We start from the raw sequence: 21559 nt of genomic DNA, 5'->3' as shown, positions 1-21559 counted from the left end.
AATTATTTGTAATTGAATAAGACATGAATAGCACAGATGGCTGTGGTAGCTTTTTCTGTAATAGACATTCATTATATAAGGTTTTTTTTTTTTTTTACAGGATATGCTTTTAGTAGAAAACTGTCTTAAAATAGTTTTAATATTAAATCACGTTTATTATTACGGACTTAAAATAACTCAATATTTCAGTGGATGACTGGAGATATATTAGGCTGGAATAGGGCAGATCTTATTAATAATTTGCTTTAGTATTAGTAATAACAGTATATTTTATCATATATTCCCATTATATTTCATAGAGTGATTAAAAAACCAGTATATCAGGTTGCTGTTACATCATTATACTTAGGCCTATTTTAAAATACTTAAAAAATAGAGAACTTGCATGTTGCACATGGAAGCTGATGGATATTACTTAATGACTTTGGTAGTCTTGGAAACACTCCCAAAATATTTTTATCTAAATTATAAAGGTCAGTGAAGAAAATATCATTTAAAAATTATTACCAATGATTTTCAGCTTCAAATATCAACAGATAGCATTTTCATTCCTCCTCAAGGCCATTCAATGTTTTTTTCATTTATTACTTTATTAGAGAAAATTTGATTTAAATTCAGTATGGTACTATCTTTTGAAAGCAGCAGTGTGATTTCAACCGTGTTTCCAAATTCTGCTAGGCAAATACTTGTACCTGGCTCTTCCCTTTCCTCATTTGTCGTATAGTTGCCGACCTTGTGGAGGCATCTGCAAATGAAATGGAAAGTCCCCCCCCCCTCCTCAAAGTACCCAGGTGCTTAAGGCTCTCACACTGTAAGGGGAACTGTTGGTCCAGACCTTTTCAGGCTGAGGCTGACTTCAGCCTAGACTTCTGACTTTCTGAATTACCTACCATGATAATTACCAGCACTTATGCAGTGGTGGGTCTACTGCTTTTCTTTGTACTATAAACTAAATCTAATATTATCTGAGTGACTTGAGTGTCCTTTACTGACTGGACTCTTCTGGTGGCTCAGGCAGGCTTATAGATTCCTCAGTACTGACTTTTGCCTCTTTTGCCAAATAACAACAGCTACAAAGAAGGTGTACATGGAACCCAAAACTAGACATGCCAATAGATTTTAGATAGCATCAGAATTTGGTCATAATTAATATGGAGGTCACAGTCACTCTCTGGAACATGAGCATCACAGTCTGCATAACTTTTTGGTGGCATTGTAAAAGTAAGAATCTAGATGTCTGTGTCTATCTCCCTTTTGTTAAAAAAAAAGAAAATCTTTTTTTTTTGGGGGGTGGAATGGCAATGGCAATAAAAAAAAAATAAACAAAAAAAAAATTCCCATGCAACAGAGACTGCAGATTGGCTAGATGTATTCTGAAGTACTAGTCATAGATAAGACTTGCTTAAAATTATTAAAATGTATACATTTTTTCTAATCCTAAAGATAATTCATGTATACAGTATTAAAAAGTACACACTAAAACACAAAGAATCTGAATGTCAATATCTGAATTTTATATATGATCATAATTTTTTCATTACTTTGTTTCAAAGATGCTATGAAAAACTACTATGAAATAATGCATTCATTCATAAATGAATTCCAATAGTTTTATTCAGCTCATAGGCAGGTTGCAGTTTCAGTAGAGAAGTTTCAATAAAAAGCTGACAAAACCAATTTAATAATATGACACAACATGTCAATGAAGTTAAATGCAATGACAGAGGCATTCAGGATTCACTGTTGATGACTGTCATTGGACTACACATGTCATACACAGAGGTAGGTTGTCCATGCCCAGTTTTCACAGGACCAGTTGTCCAGTTTTTAGCCGCTGTAAATAGGTGGTTCTCTAAACAGAAAAGAATTCACCAATTTGTTAACTTGTTAATACACCTGAAAATCAACTTACCATACACCATACCTGCCATTAAGGGAAAACATGGCAGGTTAAAAGCATTCTTTAATCACCAGTATTCATGTGCCCATGAATGTGAATGCACTTCTCTCAGTGCCTTTCTAAACATGATTTATTTAGTTTAATACAGAGCTTTAGAAAAAAACTGACAAACGAAAATAAGAAAATGATATATTGAAAAGTTATTGCTTGAAGAGTTGCACTGGGATAAAAGGTGAAAGAAAGTCTTCAAGGAAAAACATTTGTGAGTGGCCTGGGTGGCAACAGGGAGGTTTAAACAAGTGCTGCTACTTATATCATTGATCAGAAATTGTACTCTTCAGGAAAATTCAGATTCCTAGAAAAGAATCAGATTATTTCTTTGGGCTAAATGAGTTTTTCCCTTCCTCCTTTCCATTCTCTATAAAGGAGAGCAAATATGAACTTCAGTGTGACTGCCACATCCCTCGTATGCTTTGATCATGGAAAAGGCATTGTCTGGCAAAGAGACGTGATGTTGAAAGTCTGGGCCCAGGCTTTCTACAGTAAGATGAGCTGTATTCTCCTCTGTCAAGTGAACAACAGAAGGAGTTTTGTGTGAGGCCACATAAGCATAAAAATGGCAGATGCCTTTACTTTCAGCAGCTTTAAGTGATCAGCCTGAAAAAAGCATTCATCGGCAAGCATACAATACAGACTTCTAGATGTCAGAGAGAGATGGTCAGAACGATCAGTGCGCTCTGTGTTTCACCAAACAGCAGCACTGTCTCTTTTTGCTGTGAAGTCTGTTCTATTTCTCAGGGTAGTGATGCTTATCTCACTGCTTTCAATTACAGAAAAAATAAACCTTTGGTTTATAACAAGTATTTTACAAACATTGACTTAAAAAAATATAAAATGTAAATGAATAGCATATAAAAAGTAATAACTACAGAAACAATATAATAAGGCTATTTACACACTACCTTTTGGTAGTATTAGCTCAATTTATAGAATGGGAAAGAATGAAAAACTTTAAACAAAAGAGGTAAACTTTATCCCTGTTATTTTTTCCATCAGAGTTAATGGAACTTACTAGAAAACCAAACTGATCTAAAAGGGGGCGTACTTTTTAGTTTAACTTGAAAAATTTGGCAGCCTTTTGTGCATCTGAGTTAAGAAAAAAAATAAGTAGCTGAGCTTATGGCTGCCACTTTTCATTCTTACTTAATAACAAAATTCATGAGCAACTACTGACACTTTGGTCTTTGGACATACTGAATTTTGCTTTGAATTCCTTGAGTCAGCTTCTGCAGCTGTGTTTGTTTTCCTCAAATATCCGTTGTAAATAGACTAGCAGCTATACTTCACAGGCTGATGGTTTTATGTTGCCATACTCATGTAAGATAGATCTCAGAGTAAATTATGGTAGCATTAGCTAATGCAGAATAAAATGTTTTTGTTTGTTTGTTTACTTGTTTGGCCCAATAGCTAGAAATTCAAGAATCTGCATATATTGATTAAAATGTGATTCTTTTCATTCTTTGGTACTGGCATGGAGCAGCCCACATTGATACTCTTAAACTCTCTTGGTCTCCAAAAGAGGTAGTCAAATCGAAACTGTTAATTTGGCATGGTCCAAAACTGTGCTAGGGACTGCTTTATCAATTTAAAAGCGTATTAATTGAGTTCCACTGGGCAGGAACTCCCTTCTCCCTATTTAAGTTTATTGTCTAAGAGGTAGTCCCACAGTAGAAGCCAGCCTAATTTTGAGATGTACAGCTTAAACTTTTGAAAGTTGACAGAAGAAGAAGCAGGCCAGAAATAAAAGCTGAACTTTGGCATAGGAAAAGAAGTTAAACACCTCTATGAAATTAATGATACTAAATATACTGCAATTTCAAACTGAAAGAGAGAATGTTTTTTCCTAAATATTCTGTATATTGGCAGAAAAAGTTAGATACCTAGTGGTTGCATTCATTAAAATGAGTCCAAAAAAAAGCAGAAAAAAGTTTAGTATGTATGTCTTTTCTTTTCCTATTTAGTCAGGATCATTGCACCCCTTACCTACATCATTTTCAGATATATGGGAATTATATGGTCCATGTTGTTTTTCTTTGAAATTTTGGTCTTGGTGAAAGACCAGGTTCAAAATATTTGCCTAGAAAAGTCTAAGGCATTTATTTGAAAATTGTGCTACTTGCACCATGGGCATTGTGGGTCAGGTGTTCTCTTCTCCCATTATCCTTTACAGGACAGTCTTTGTGTTGCATTACATTTATCATGGTGCATTACATCTCTACTTTGAAGTAGGAATGTGGAAATTAAATATCCTATAAAACATCAAGACAGCATATTAATGTCATTTTTTCAACTAATATTATTTTTTCCAGTCTTCTCTGGTTTGTTAACATTTTTTTCCTATTAGAGAAGATCTAAATAGTTCTGCCACATTAAAAGCTGTACACACATATACTTATTAAGGATAATTCACCATTGGCTTCTGCCTTTAGAAATCACTGATTGGTGTGCCACATAGATGTAAATTTTCATCATGTTAATTTGATAGCATTTTATGTTTCCTCTGTAGCCTCTATGCATTGGACTGAATGGCTGCACACAGAGCACCTGTGCATCGAATTTGTAATCAACTTTTGTAACAAGAAGTTTCAGATTTTAAATAAAAGCGATCTACCTAGTCGTGTTGAGAGAGTCAGTGAACCCAGCTGATGAAGAGTGGTTTCTAAGAGTCTGTAATTACCCCAGGGTTGTGATGGTTCTGTAATCAAACCAGGTGTCATGATGAAAGTAAATTTAGGAAATAAATTGTGGAGACTAGCCCTATACATTAGAATTCTGTTGGCAAAATGTTTCTTGCTTTAAAGTTCTTATATCTCCAATATCCATGATACATCAGGAAAGAATAATGAAAGTTTTTCTATTTGTCTCTTAAGGGACATTTTCATGAGTATATTTTAAGAAAACGTGTTATGCTGGAATAATAATCAGGAGCCATAATCTTGCACACAAATACGCATTAGACTTTCCTCAAAAATCTTTAAGTGAAACTCATTTAAAAACAGTTTTGATAGATTTCTTTTAATCAGATTAAAATTAATAAGATTTAATCAATCCAAAGAAGTTGGGCCATTACCAGTGTTCCTATTGCCCTTTAAGGAAGAGATGGGAAAATATAACTTAGAATTGAAATCCTTAAACAATAGTGACATGTAGAGGCTAGAAAAACAAAGGGCTCTTATTGTATCTTACTTTAACTAGAACTTCATATTAAAGTTAATTCAAAGATTTGCTGTAAAATGTGATGGAAAAGTTGTTCATTAGGAATCCATACTCTCAGTACTGGATAAAAGAAAAAAAAAAGATTACGTAACATAGAGACAGGAGTCTATAAAACACAATAGTGATGACCAAGAGTTGTTTGTTCTGCTACTGCTTTGGTGGTGGTAGCATCATGAACAATAACAATATAGGACTTTTGAAATGGGGTTGGGTAATGTACATAACTGAAATAAATTCCAATATTATAACAAAGAACTTGCCTCCTGGGTAGAAGAGAAAGATTTTTATCAGATAGTTTATTTGCCTTAAGTTACACCTTAGTTTAGCTTAGTTTACTTTTACCTTTTATGCACTTCTCTAAAATGTGTATTAAAGAAGGTACTGAAAAGCAATCTATATAATTGAACATAAACTATAAGCAGTAATCTGATTGTAGACAAATAATAGGAGTAACTTCTTTGTGCTTCTACTTCTGCTACTGTGATTATAAAATTATATTTCTTATTAAGTCTTCAACTTTCCTTCAAGCATAGGAAATAACATTCTTGAGAAGAATGTCATTTGTTTGTTTTTATTAAAACAGCTAATATGAGTGGCAGAGAAGCTATGTGGCTTCTTAAAGTAGTCATAAAGAAAAAATGTCAAATTTAGAACTAGAAGTCACAGAACTATAAAATCATACAGTAATTTAAATTGGAAGGAAACAGCCTGGAGGTCATCTGGTTTAACCCCTTGCTCAAAGCATGACTAACTTACTTCAGTTGCAGTTATAACATCATCTCCATGCCAAAAAAATGAAAGTGGAATTCATCCATACAGCACCAATGTCTACATCTCAGTTAGTTATCCTCAGGTCCTTAGGCCTATCTGCAATAGACAGAGATATTGTGAGAATGCTAGAGTTTAGGAAATGCTAGAATTTCATCCTCTTGTAATTGTCTTAGGTAAGCTAGAGGAATCATACAATAAAAACATCATTTTTTTTCCACTGACTATAAAGTGATCCCAGATGAACAGATTGGATGTGAACACCTACAATGCAGACATCAGAAGTTCAATAAGATGGACCTCCTCTGGGTGAAGGAAATGTATCTCAGGTTCCTTGGCCCTAACTGACTGTTGAAAAGTAAACTGTTTACCACTCAGAGCAAATTGGTGGTTTCTGTGGAAATGCTACAGAAATTTAAGTACTTTTGTTTCAGATAAAATGAAATGGTTCTTAGCTTGGCATCTTGATGCAGAGTAGCAGTTTCATTTTTCTGTGTTGCCATCAGTAGTCCATACTCAAAAAGGCAGGTAAACGATTTGCATGTTGCTTGGCCAGAACAGTTCAATGTGATGCTCCCTTGGAGACTCCTCTTCCGTGTTACCATGGCAATGCACCAGCTCTGCCTACTGAGCACTTGGACCAGGTTGCCAAAACTACATGTATAACCAGGCTACAGCTCCCCACTCCACCACTCTCTCAGTTTCAGACTGTTTAGAGCTGCACAAAGACCCTTTTCTGACTGCAGTACCCTTCTTCAATCTATTATCAGAGAATTTTGGTCAGTGATGGACCTCTTCCCCCCAAAACCTGCTTTTCAAGTCCTTCATATATATTTATACAAAATATCCTCAACTGCTCACAGGCTTGACAGATACTTTTCTTCCCTATGTACCACTATACTGCCTGTTTTCTGCTCAGCTTTGGTATGTTTTGCCTTCCTTCTGCTCGCTATTCTGTTCCTGGCATATCACACAGCTGCTTCCTTCTTACAAAGAGAAATTACCACCCTCACCATGGCTTCATGAAGCTTACTCCCTAGAATCCCCTTTGCTTCTTAGCATTTACAGAAAGAGGGTGCCTCAAACCAGAAGGTTCAGATGTCAGTTAGAAAAGCTTAAAGAGAATTAATGTCCTACTCTAGCAAATCCTTCATCCTGCAGCATGAGTGACCAACATTTCTGATGCTAAGAGTATACTAAAACCCCTATGTAGCCAAAAGACATGCTCTCCAGATGCCACAAGGAACGGAGTAAAATAGTTCCTGGGAAAGAGAAGATGAAGGATCCCTACAGATCACAGGTTGCTGTAGGAGGGAGATGAAATGGGTACGGAAATGGCTTGTTGAGTCACCTGCAAATGTTGGCTTTACCAGTCTTTTCCCCACATAGCCAGGGATTCAGATCACACAGAAGTCTCTTTGCCAAGATATCTCAACTACTGTCCATCTGATACAGTTTCAGCAAGGCAGTTGTGATGATCATCCTTCCATACTAGTTGCAATTAAAAAAAATACTTAAGCAAATCTTCCATCTAAGAACCTCAAAGTTTACACACAAAATTCATCTGTATGAACATTAAAGTACAACAAGCAAGCCAAATTCCACATCCTACTAAATACAATTAATGGGATAAACTTTGCAATTTATAAATAACATTATTATTCTTTCCAATACTCACACTCATCTCAGCCTTCTGAATCCGTTATCTCTGCTATGTAAACTACCCATAGCTGCAGGTAAGTGCTTTGAAATAATAAAATTCATTAGATTCATAGTTAGCATACTTGGAGTTCTCTTCTCCACTCACCCTTCATTCTTGCTTCTATTAGATGAATGCTTTAAATTCCTAGTGAGTTTAGAGATCTTTCTCAGAAAACTGAATCTGAGAAGAATTTACAAGATATCAAAAACATGGTGCTCCTGTCAGTTTTAAAACTATAACTTAAAATAAACACATAAGGAAAACTATTCCACATGCATCCTTTAGTCAGAGTGACAGTTTTACTACCGATAGTCGTAAGTGGGATATGCCATTTAACAATGTGCAGCAGGAATTTAGTGCTGCCGAGAGGACGTGCTACAAGATACATAGAGTGGTGCCTAGGGTAGCCTCCTGGCCAGAACAGCAACATTCCCACATCACTTACTTGGTAGTACTCTTAAGGGTGGCTGCAGGGACAGAGTGTTGAAGATTGCTGGGATGATCTCTCTTGTGCTTTTAGGTAAACTAACAGTATACTTAGTACTCTAAGGTAAAATAATCTAGTCCTCTGCTTAGACTCCAAGTAGGAGTAGCCTAGGGTCCTTTCAGTGATAATGTTGGAAACCCTAAAAACATGTCTTTCCTAAAAACATTTTGATATTGCTTGCTGCAAGAGCGGATGGGATTTGTAGTCATCCAGAGCTCAGGCTGGCTGTAGGCAACTTACAGCATCCCCTACAATGCTCTTGGTGCCGGTGCCTGAGCAGGATCATTTAATTGAGAGTGTCTAGATTTGCTTTAGCAGTTACAGAAGGGACTGAACTCAACAAATCTCTCTGTATTTGCAGAAATGATACAAGGAAAACCCCTTCTCCACATCATTTATATCCAGTGGCCATGTGAAAGTAGATGTCTTATGCTAGCAGTCAGAATGGGATCTTTTTCTACGAACTTTTCACTGTTATAAAGTCCAGTGCAAGACTGAAGGTGCTGAGTGATGAAGCACAGCAGGGACAGGGGCAGTGTAGAGACTGTTTTATATGCCTTAATGCACATCAGCTATTCAGGAATCTGGAATCTGCTCTTATCTGAGTATAAAGCAGGAGTCAGTTGGTGATCAACTGCATTAACATCAAATTGGACTGACTTCCATGAGACAAAATTAGGCAATGCCTTTTGACAATTCTGTTCTAATTGTTAACCTCAGTGCTGAACCTTCCTTCAAGAATATGACTTTAAAGATAACTTTATATGAAGTTACTTTGGTTACCTACAAAATGTCTAACATTTCTAACACTACCAATAGAATATTTCACCCATTATTAGACTAAAGCAATTCTCTAAGTATGTTACTGAAAATGACAAAATCTTAACAGCATAGCTGCCTCACCATCAAAACTTCATTTAATTTCAGTAGTAATTTTAGTCCCAAACTATAAACAGATGATTAAAGAAATATTACATAATACTCCAAATGTCCTAACTAGCACTGTTTCAAAAAATCTGCAGAGCAGTGACATGAACAAAGAATGATATTTGCTTTTCCAAACAGGAGGAAATAACAGGCATATTTACACACATCTGAATCTCCATGACTTTTAGATCATTGTTCATGTTAAAAGCCCAGGAAGAGAAAAGACATGGTTACAGTTAAGAAAGCATTGTTGCAGGAGTGGAAATAAATTGCTAACAGGAACCTACTTGCAATTTTTACTTTGTGAACAGCTAAGCAATTTTCTTTTTGCTGTAGGACCATGAGCAATGAATGATGTGACAGTTAACATTGAATATTTGCTCCGACCTCAGCTGGAAGAGCATTTCCCACTTTGAAAAGCTTGACTTCACATCCAGCAGGTGCTATTTATTACTTCTAAGGAAGATAGAGGAACTCAAATGCAACATCTAAAGGGCTAGAGAAGGTTGCCAGCTTCCTGAATGTTAACAGATTTGTAGCTCTTTCAACCAAAGAAAGGTTATCAAATCTGCTGATGGAGACATACCTATTAAAAAGCCAACTTGCCTGAACTGTAGACAGATTAACACAGCACTTTAGCTGATATCCTGTTTGCATGTTACTACACATTCTGTCCTGCTATATCCTTATTTTTCTTTATCAAATAAATATATGTATTGTGATTTTCTCTACTTTATATGCATAGTAATTTTCTTTTCTTCATTTTCAAAGAGGTCTTTAAAATATGCAATCTAATGTAGATTTGATCTAGCTGAGAGTTCTGGAATGCTAGATTTCTAGGCCTTGAAAATACACAGATCTGCAAAAGTGGAATAACTTACTAGACATGGAATTTAATTTGACAATATGTGTGTAAGTAGTGTTCTTACTGCATGGTAATGAGATAAAACCCTGAAATACAGATAATGGATGGACAACCTGAAGTTAATGCTGTAGTTAAGCTATGATGACCCAGGATTATTTCCTTATAGGATTTCCTTATCTCTCAAACATGTGAGAATACATACAGCTAAAGACTAAGTACTTATATACTAGTATCATGTCAGTTATAAGTAATTTTGGCAAGCAGAATTATTCCAATTAGGATAATTTTATTCATCTTTAAAACTTCAAAATCTTTGCAGCTGCTTTTGTAAGTAGGTAGGATTACTCCAAGATCTAACCCAATGAGCTGATTACAAGCTAAAGTAATTCTCCTCCTTTCCTGTAGACAGAAGTCTAGCCATTTTCCCTCATCCAACAGAGAGAGTACATTTATTTCCTTCCTTCCTTGATCTTTTTTCTCTTCTGTTTCTAATATGTACAAGGTAACACCACAGACTAACTCTCTGCTCCACTGCCTCCATGCTAAGATGTCTGCAAAAGACACCATCACTGCCTCCACCAGTCCTGCCCCCATGAGGATCACAAACCCTCTTTACTTCACCAAGAAGTTAGGAGGATGGGATGAGATGTCTTGTAAGAACTTAGGAGATCTGTTAAGATTGTTATGTTTTTTGCAAAGAAGGAGGAAATCAGAAAGAATGTGCTTTATAAGTAGCTGATCTGATCACTGTGTACTGGAAAGGGGTAGCTTTTCATAGGACCTCCTTGGAAGAACCTTCTTCTCAAAAGAACAGTATTTGTTATCTACAGGAGTGGAAGAGAGGTTTCTACAGCATTAAGGCTGATGAGGAAATGTTTGTTGTTCAGTTGACATGAACAACTTCTACATCCCAACAGCCGATCTTCGACTCTTTCATTTCCAGGCAGCTTCAAATCTCCCATTTAAAGTTCTAGAAGAATCATGGTAGAATCATATGCTAAACATTGAATTATATTTCCTTCTTTATCCTGTCAAGCAGTTTGAAATCCATAATCATTCTAATTTTAACTTCTAATTAGAAAAACAGCAATGAAAACTAAACTACATGATTATTTCTAAATTGTATATTCTTTGTGTAAAAAGCAAATGAAGTATTTGTTTCTATTTTGCAAATTATACCGAGCTCAAATACACAAAATGTTGAACATTTATGGAGAATTTTCACGTCTGTTGGTTTATCAGAACTTAACTTCAGCTAAAGATTCTAAAAATATCACTAGAAAAATTATTTTTCTTCAGGTATTATAGTGAACCAGCTTACTTATGACAACAGTCACTGTGACAGCAAATAGATATCCACTCCCTTGGCCTGATCTGAAAGATTAGGTTATGTGTTGCAGGCATAAAATGATGAGGGCTATCTATTCTCCCAAATTACAGAAGTATCAAAAAACCTTACATTCTGATTATCAACTAACTGTTTCTTTTTCCAACTTCTTTTCACATCTATTTAAATGTTTTTCTTTTCTAAATAAAAAGGGGCATTAGATTGTATGTTTATTAAGTTATTTTGTCTTTACTATTTGAGAGTACTTGAAGTATTGAGGGTGCTACTGAAAACTAATAACGAACAATAATCAGGACTCCTCAATAAAAGGCCTTAAACAAGAGCATAAGATAGTAGAGTAATATCATTGGCTATTATTAAAACAAAAAACAAACAAAAAAAACCTCTTAAGTTCTAGAAAACCATATGTACCATATGTAATCCATTTTAGAAAGTGATCATACATCCTAGTATATTTTTAATTTCAAGTATCCAGCCTGGGTGCTTATTACAAAGGATTCTTTGAATATTATTTTTCTATTTCTATTTCTATTATTTTCTATTTTCATATGAAACATAGGGACAGTGGGAAAATATGTGCTAGCTGTTGCCACTCATGAATACTGTTGCAACCTCCTCCCAGACTCTTGCAAGTAAAGATTTCTGCATCACTGCATACATACATGCATATGTGAAATACACATATGTATACACATAGTGTGCATACAGATGCATATGCAGACATGCTCATTAATTAGAAAATAAATTTCAGGAAGCAGCTGGAGCAAGGCTGCTCCACCAAAGAGAATGAGCTAGGCTGGTGATAGCTACAGGCACCATCAACTGCCCCAGACCAGGCGAGGTGATGAATCAGTCCCGGAGCCCATCTAGAGAGACCAGCACTAGTAGGACAGCACAGCAGGAAACAACGCTGGGCATGGGTTTGTCTACAACATAGCCTGGGCAAGGACTGGGTGCCCAGACCTAAGCTTAAATGAAGCACTGGCACTCTTAAGTAGAAGGCGTGGGGCTGGTAGTCAGTGGTAATCAAGGCATTTAAGACCTATTAGTACACTCAGAGCACTGACAAGGGTATTCCTATGTAAAGTAAATTAGTAAAGTACAGTAAATAAGCAAATTAACTGTGTGGACAGTTTTTGTATTTTGTTTTTTGTTTTTTTTTCTAGGACTGATTGCAATAGTAATCTGACTTGCTGCTGATTCACTGCTGCATGAGAGTAAGGAATTTTGAAGTACATTGAAAGTTTGAATTGCTATAAGGTACTTAAGTTGTAAGCCAATTAACAATGTTCTTACACTTTAAAGTAAGTAAACTATTGGCATGTAAGTCTTTTGCCACAGATTTGCCAGTACGAATTTTGCCTAGTTTTGGCTGACATCACAAGAAGGAAGTGAACTGAGCAGCCATCATTTGAGAGTGCCAAAGATGTTTATCTGCACAGACATACATGTTCTCTCACGTTCCATCCTGTGTGTGTGTGTTTTCCACAAGCATATGCTATACTAATTAATATGCCTTTCTAATTTGAGTACGGCATTCTCATTTTACCAAAGAATAGATGTTGAATGTTCTGATATGTCAGAGAGGCTTTGAATGAAATGGAATCTTTATGTTATTCAAGGTATATGGATTGTTCAAGTTAATCATGAAAACACCACCATCTGTTGTGCATAATGCTCCACTTTTATTGTCCAAATGGGGGAAGGAGAAAGGAAAGGAATAATAATTTAGATACTGTAAATCCTAAACCCTTACTTCCAGAAGTTTTGTAAGTTGAGGGGGGAGAGGGAGGAAATTATTCCAAGCTTTAACTTGGAATTGCTTTCGTATTGCAGAATTGAAAACAAACAAGCTGTGCCAGGAATGCATGTACTAATGAATGCCAGAATCTGAAGTTATTCCATGCCCAGTAATGCAGCATAAGACCGTCTACACGCACTTTTTTTTTTAAGATTAATTCTCCTTGATGTTTAATAATATTCCATGTGTCAGCAGCTAAGTAAAATTTACAAGATTCCTGATTTCTGAAGTTCCGTCTGTTCTTTAGAGGTCAGGAATCTCGCAATTTTCACTTTGCTCATCAAACAAAAAGCAGAGCACTTCTGAAAAGAACAGCAGGGGAGAGAGACAGGAAGCAAAGATCAAAATGTAGCAGCAGGGAAGCAAGTAAAAAACAGCAGGAAGAACTGGGTGACTAAAAGCACCAGTGAATAGAAGAAAACAGAACTCATGCAATCTATTTAAACTGAGCAGCTAGTCTAATGTTGGCATGTTTGTCCATAGCATTTTGTATGTGTTTTTCTGTTCAGAGTTCTCTGAGGCTCTGTTAGTGTCCCCAGACATGAAAGTATGCTTTTTTACAGTTTAAAAGATGTTCAGAGTAAACACTTTATCTTATTTTTTATGTCTGAATGCATTTTTGGTTACTGAAGTAAACTTGTGAAAAAACAAGTATATTATGATTGTCATGCTAATGCTTGCTAATATGCTTTCAGTACATCCCAGTGACACCTCATAAGACAGCCTAAGACACACCATTGAGAGACAAAAAAAGGTGAAACTACCTAAAGCATTTTAGCAATCATTATCAGAGTAAAATTTCACCTTTAAGGACCTAAGTCAATATGTGAATAAGCAGGGAGATTTCTAAATAACTGACATAATGTTATAAAGCTGTAGACAAAAAGATGCAGCACTGGCATGGAGACATAGAGAAACAACAGAATACACAAGTATACAAAGCATGTACAAAGAATACACAAGTATACAAAACAGTCATATATGAGAATATCTCATTAATGGTTATTCTTGATCTTGCCAATATCAGTGCTGTTTATTCATCTGATACTTTAAATTAATGTAGCTGTTATGCTTTTTATCATGGTTGGCCTTCTGGCCAGGGCCAAATAAAAGATGGTTTTGAAGAGAGAAAAAAAAAAAGGAGCTCACATTTATGTTCATTAATTTTAAAAATAAAAGTAGGAATTTGAATTTTATTTTCATTCTTCTCTACAATGTGATTATAAGTGAAATAAATGATCTTATCTGAATCTAAATTACCTTTTAATACCATTCTAAATATACATGAAAGAAAAACCAGTCAATGTTAAATTCAGACTTTATTATATGCAGGATAGTATCAAGAAATAAGATATTTCCAACACTTTTTCATTGTTTGCTTGTTCTCACCTACCTCATCTTTTTTCTTCTTTTTCTTAACTTTGCTGCCTGCTTATTTAGTGGATATGCATATATTAATATATATTTGGTTAAAGACCAGTTAGATTGTGAAGAACCCAAAAAGTAGAAAGGAGAGGCATTCCACTTTAGTTGTTAGATTTTCTTAGTTTCATTTCATAAAAAATAATCTTGTTTGACAGAAAAGAAGAGAATATTGAGCATGGCAAGGAGTTATCCTAAAGTGGGACAGGAGAAAACCATGCATTGATTGCCAGGTTCTGTGATTTTTTCTGGAAAGTGAACAGCTCAATAGCATGCCGTGTAGGAAAGATATTTTTGAGAGTGGAGGGAAGTGTTTATAAGACCCTTTCCTGGAGTCCCATTCAATGACACTGCTGCTGCAACAAAAGAACTCCCTCTCCTTGGACAGAAAATTTGTAAGACTGGGACACTATCTACTGCTCAAGAATATCCTAATCTTCTACAGTGGTAGACGAGTGAATGCAAAAAGTATAAAAGAATCTCTCAGCTATGGTCACAATTTTTTTTAGATGTAAGAAATGCAAGGAGAGAAACTATTAAAATGCTTTCTCTCATTTCCTAATGTCTTTTTTCAATACCAAACAATCACTTTTCACCGGTGGGAGCCAAGGAGATTGACTAAAATAAATCCGTTCTTGAATACTGAATGTAATGGACAATATCAAGACAAATATTTTGTTTCAGGGCATATATATCCTAAAACTTCACCAAAAAGATAAGGGAGGAAGTAGAGAAGAAGGAGGGCAGTAGGATTTAGTCAAATACATAATGAAAGTTAATTTACGAAAAATTACCGGTTACCTGATCAAACTCTCAAACCATAAATGTTAAGGAGAGTTGCTATTTAATAGCTGCCTGTCTAACAGCTGTCACAGTAAAATTCTTTAGATGACTGTTTGCCCTGAATAAGTTCTGGGCATTAGGCAGCCAAAAATTCATGAATAATGTGACGGATGTGTGGACGGACAACGAGGTTTAAAGGAAGCCAATGCTTAGAATAATCAGAATGAGGTTAGTAGAAAAGGAGAGAATAAGAGCATTGAGAAACTGGATATGCAGGATTAAAGACTCTGCTGAGGTGCTGTAAAGTTTGTTAATAGATCAAGGGGACGAAGGCAGTTGCAACAGACATCTGTCCACCACAGCATAAGTGAAATCTGAAAGAAATGCAGACATGCACAATACGTATCCAACAGATAAAGGACCTAAAAAGTGGGAAAGTTATCACTCTAGACAGTAAGATTGGATGAGAAAAGAACAAACTGGCAGATGAAGGGCTCAATAAAGCTCCCTGGGGAAGTTAAATACCACACGATTGTTTCTGGTGGTGGGGATGAGAACAGAAAGTGTCGCTCCAAAACCTTCACAGCTTCATCAGCACCAATCATTTTAACAACATTTGCTAAATTTTCATACCAAACTGTTGCAGAGAGACTGGTATAGTTTCTGGACATTTCCAAACACTGTGCCATAGTTCGTTTCTATCTCTCTGGAACCCACAGCTGAAATCTGTGGTCGCAGCAAAAGGGTTTTACACAATAGCTGTGGGAATGTTACCACACGCGTTCAGCAGAATTATAGATGCAAACCCCAGACTTCCTTTTAAGGAGCTCAGATCAGACTTAAAAACAAGTTGTTAATTATCTTCTGAACTTGTTTACTTCACAGTAAACCAGTTATTATTGTCTACTATGTAAGGAAGTTTCTACAATTCCATAATTATATTTTAGTTAATTATTTAAGATTGTATCTTGATGTTTTGGCATGTTTGTGTTATACTGTCATACTATCCAGTGAGATATCAACATTGGATACATTGAAAACATACTTTTAAAATAGATCTGTTATTTGTGAATACAAAAATTATATATATATTTTTTTCTGAATTCTAGAAACACATATTTTTGTAAGTCTCCTACCAAAACAAATGAAAGTTCATCTAAATCCTGGGAGTTTAGATATCAGAATATTACATTTTATTATTTATTATAAATTTTATTATTTATTATACATTACATGTATAGTTATTTCAATTTTTAAAAGCAATTAATTTTGTTGGCACGTTAGGTTGACATAACTGTCCAGGGCAGGAATCTTGGAGATACAGTATCTGCAACCATGGATAAAAAAAAGAAAAAGAAATCGAAAAGGACATGAAACATTCAGGGCAGGCAGGCAACTATTACTCTCTTAGAAAGCCCCCTCTAAAAGAGATCCTGAGAAAAAAGCCAGAATCTAACTTTTCTCCCTGGTGAGCTGGTAAAGTATTATCTTTCTGCTCTAGTTTGGGAGAGCAAAGGTGCTAGCATAAGAGGAAAGGCTTAGTGGGAGCGGGAACACCATCTCCTGCTGCTGTGCCAAGTGTGCCCAGACTCTGCTGATGCCAAGGAGGTGGAACAGGACCAGCCTCTCTCCCACAGCTGACCATTGCCACCCGTTCTTCATGGCATGGGGCCTGCACCACAGAAAATGGCCGGGTTTGCATGTGTTCCCCAAACAGCATCTCCTGCATCTCCTATTACTGCTGCTGAAGACAGAATATCAGGCTAGCTGTACCATTTTGCCGACCCAGTCGAGCATTTCTTATGAACTCAAACGGAGCAAAAATTTGTGTTCTGTCACCGTTTGGTTTACCTTATAAAAGCATTTTATGGCAGTGAAGTAACTGTGTTTGTCTGCAGGCTTTCACTTTCAGTATTCTGTCCTACTATTTTTACTATTCCTAGATAAATATTTTAACATCTCTAGTCCAGTGAGGCACAAATAGAGAGACAGTGTTTGGTGCATAAATTTGAGCATAGAAAATGAATCATGATGCTAGGCATAGAAATCACAAACAGTTTGACTCCAACCTTGACAGTACATTAATCAAGTAGTAAAAAGTCTTTTGCTCCAGTAGGACCAATAGAATGAAATCACAGGAATCTGCTTCACTTATATGATTCATTCATGTTTCTGTTTTTAAAAGTAAGAAAAAGGAATATAAGGAGTTAGTGTTTTCAAGCTAATGTAGTAGTTGGAGAACCCTAAAGGAATATAAATGGACATTTCAACAATGTCCAGGTCATCTTGATAATTTTGTAACACTGCTATATAGAAATATCTCAAAAATGTTTTCTAAAATTCTATATATTCTTAAAATGTATGTTGAAGTATATGACTATGTCTACAATGGATACTCAGACTTAACTGGGTTCCATCTTTGCCAAATTTTGAACTGAGAACATTAAGAAATTTATTTCAGAGCCGCTTGTGTCAGGCACAATGAGCCAGCTGAAGTTGTAGATAACAAAGATATGTTAATATGCTATTTCATTAATCCAATTAACTGTATTGAGCTCAATGTAGTTATTCTGCTTTCAGACCTGAGACAAAAAATCAATACATCTTTGCTTTAAATGATGGGGATTCACTGATATATCAGCCATCTCGCAGCTTGGGTATTTCTGCCTAATGCACCCTTTTCAGACATAACCAAACCTTTTTTAACATGGATATTTCTAAACAGTCATTAATAATGAAGAGTTGCAGCACTGGTTCTCTGCCATTTATCAAAGGGTGTTACTGTCCTTTTTTTCATTGATTCAGATTATTAGAGAAGATACATTCAGGGGGCTTCATACACTACTTGAGAAAGAAAGAAATCCTATCAGCGGATAGGGTTGCAGTTGAATTTAATGAAGCCACATTTAATTCTCTTCCAATTATTTGTGAGATCACATTATGCAGAAATCTGGTTATAAGTGGCCTGTGAGGAAAAATAGTTTACCCCAAATCAGACAATATGCTAATTTTAGCATGCTTCTACCTGGCGTGATAAACCCTATGAATAAAGAAGACAGTGAATGGTTGCTATACCTCCACTTCAGCTCAGTTTTTGCCTAACTTGGCATTTGTCCATATTTTGGATTTTTTTTAACCTTTACTCATTTTTGTCTGAATGGCTTCGTTATAGAGAGCCTATATAATTCTGTTACTAGAGGAAAAAATGCTTGGACAATAATTCCATATGAAAAAATGGAAAATTCTTCAATGGAAAAAATGCCCTATGATTTGATACTCATGTTGCAGAGCACCTTCTATTTTAATTGGTAGGTTTCTATTACTAAAAAAATGAATTTGTTAAAACATAGTCCAATTTTAGGAATCGAGTCGGATCACCAGCATTGTCACTGGCAGTATTGGTTTTGTAGTCCAAACTCTAGTGACTGGCTGTTTCTGCAACATTGTTCCCTTTTTCAAGCATTTGCACCTTTTGCTTTGGGTCCAAACCCAAAGCAGTAAAAACAATGGAATATTTCTGTTGTCTTGAGTGTGTGGTGTATCAAAACCTATGCTTGCTCTTTATAGTCACCTCTTTCTTTTCTCACAATATTAATCTTGTATCTATGTTCTAATTTACTTCCTTTGAAAAACTTCAATTTAATGAGGGTGCTTTTTATAGCATTTGATCTTTTTCACATGTATTTTCACATTTTCACATGCTTTTTCCACTGCGTTCTAGTCCACCAATGAGTCATTTCAGTAAAATACAGAATATATTAGAGGATTATTTTATTTGACTATATTAATTAAGTTTAGAAGAGGTGTCATGGCCAAATACTCTAGGAAAATAATTGATCCATTCTGTTACATTCCAAAACTGTCTGATTAAGATTATTCTTTATGAAGACTATTTATTGGACATTATTATGTCCAATTTCTATCAAAATTGCTTATTTCTATCAAAGATTGTAGAAAGTTCCCCAAAGTTAATTAATGAAACAAGCTTTGAATAATGCATCATACTTATGCTGTATGAGGAAAATGCACTCATAGAGTTACAAAAGAATAGATGTAGTCTGAAAAATTAGTTGCTTGTGAGACTTTTTGATGCAGACTGTGACAATCAAAAAATGGAAAAAGGGCATGTGTTTCTAGTTCTGGATAATGTTCATTTTGTAACTTTCTGTAGTATTAAAGTGTGATTATGCAGTTTTATCAAAATTGTATGAAAAAAATTTCCATGAAATCTCTGCTACTCCAGACTTGATATACTTTTGACTAAACTGCAATTGCTATAGCTGTAATAAGTATGCAGTGCTAACAAGCATACAGAATCTAAAAGTAGTCCTTGCAGTTACTACCTATATATATATATATATATATATATATATATATATATATATATATATAAAAGTTTGGATCCACGTTCAGAAACAGTTATATTCTCACAAGTATAAGAAGATTATCTGAGCTATACTTTGAGACCTGTGAAATTTCGAGACTTTTCTCCTTGCAGTGTCCCATGTTCAGCAGGGTTGGACTCTCAGGATATTCATACACTGATAAAGAAGACGGCCAGGGATAGAGAGTGAGTTAAATGGAAAAACTATATGGAAAGTAGAAACTACTGCGTAGGCCCACAGGGACAAGGTGCAGGAACTAGAGGAGATGCAGAGATGGCAGGTGCTGGGCAGTGCGGACTGCAGCAGCCAGCTCTAGAGAAGGTTCGACCTAAGGAACGTGGTTCTAGCTAGTTCCTGTCCCTTTCTTATTTAGAGGTGTAAAAATTAAGTCAACACCTACTTCTGTTGTTACTATGCTATCTGAGCTCAGACTGAAAGAATATCAGGAATCTAGGAACGAAGTCACTTAGAAGTACACTGTCTACATCCTTAAATGTCCTTCCTTCTGTTCCTTTCTATTTCTGAATGTCTTATAAAATCATCAGTAAATAGAAAGTCAAGAATTCAATGTTTGCTATTAGCTTATTTGAAACCACCTGTTATTTTCAGGTGTATTACTGTCATTGCTTAAACTTATCCTAGATGCGGTATCACCTCATGATCCAGTAAGGTTTAAGATATTCTAGCCTCTAATTTTTATTTTAAGAATTCTTGGCAAATGTAAAAGAAAATGCCATTCTGAGGAAATAAATAAACAATCAGTTATAAATTTCTAACTGATAAGGATAATTCTGAATTTTCTTGGTCCCTTCCCTGTCTGATAACTTAAGCAATTAAAAAATATATGTATAATGTTGATCCCACAAATATTTTCTTAATTAATCAGTTCATTAAAAACTCATTAACAGCACATTTCTTTCCTTTGCCTCTATTTTTCTTTTCTTGAAGAGGTCTCAAAGAAACAACTGCTCTTCCAGAACTTTTATCTGTTGGAATTTTCATCTAACAGGTTCATTATTTAAAAATTAAAGCTCAAGATCACATATTCATACAGAAGTCCTCTAAGAATTCCAAGTAATAGTACAAAAAAGTCCTGAAAATCATATCCTTTCCTGGTTTACTTTTAGGAAGACGTTGCTTAATTTTTTTTCACAATGAATCTTTAGCTATTTTCCACAAAGGAATTTTCACAAAAAGAAGGGTAGAGCAGTGCTTTCATTATGGACACTTCATGAAACAAAAGCAGAATTCTTACAAGAGAAAAGAAAAGTAATATAGTTCTAATCTCTACAAAAGCAAAAATGTAGAAATTATGGCTAGTCCATTCTGGGTTCACTGATTAATTGAAGTATTATATTTCTCGTGCTCTGATAATATTTCCTAGCTGATTCTTGGGGTGTGAGAAGGGAGAGATTTTTTTTTTTAAGTAGAAAATATTTAGGGTTTTTTTCTTCCTAGAAGTGTTAAAACCCAGTGCTCATTTCATATTTACATGCAATTTTTTTTCAAATAGTCATAGTTACAGTCATCTGTTTAAAAAGTGCTAACTGAGTCTATGTTTCTTTTCTTTTTCTTTTTAAAAACATAGGAAAATGAAACAGTGTAAAGTCTTAGTTTACTGGTATTGGTGTGCTTAGATCTTACACAGAAAGCTTTGCTTTCCTATATTCTTAAAGGCAGTGAAAATCAGCATAAACATATAATATAAAAATTAAAACAAAACAAAACTCTATTTCTTATTTGCTGCTGGCACAGACACTGTAAACATACTGATTCCGTCTTTATTTGGGCACAAGATAAATATGGCATTTTCCTAATGCCTGCATATTTACACCATAAAGTTATATTAGTAATCATTTCCAACTCTGTCTAGGTTCAATTTATATTTCTAAATA

At 35.2% G+C, this 21559-nt stretch overlaps 1 long non-coding RNA gene across 2 annotated transcripts in view; it reads right to left on the bottom strand.

Moving 5' to 3' along the window:
- Positions 1–1632: 1632 nt before the first annotated feature.
- LOC112995696 (uncharacterized) overlaps positions 1633–21559 on the bottom strand; it is a 31440-nt gene continuing 11513 nt past the window's right edge. For both annotated transcript variants that reach the window (XR_003262226.2, XR_010392035.1), the window contains exons 4-5: positions 5933–6043; positions 1633–1852 (exon numbers count right to left, since the gene is read on the bottom strand). This is a non-coding gene — a long non-coding RNA (uncharacterized LOC112995696). The remainder of the gene's footprint in view (positions 1853–5932; positions 6044–21559) is intronic.

Source organism: Dromaius novaehollandiae, chromosome 1 (assembly GCF_036370855.1).
Source record: "Dromaius novaehollandiae isolate bDroNov1 chromosome 1, bDroNov1.hap1, whole genome shotgun sequence".
Taxonomy (NCBI): domain Eukaryota; kingdom Metazoa; phylum Chordata; class Aves; order Casuariiformes; family Dromaiidae; genus Dromaius; species Dromaius novaehollandiae.
The sequence above is the reverse complement of the archived record's forward strand: the minus strand, read 5'-3'. Positions and strand labels throughout refer to the sequence as shown.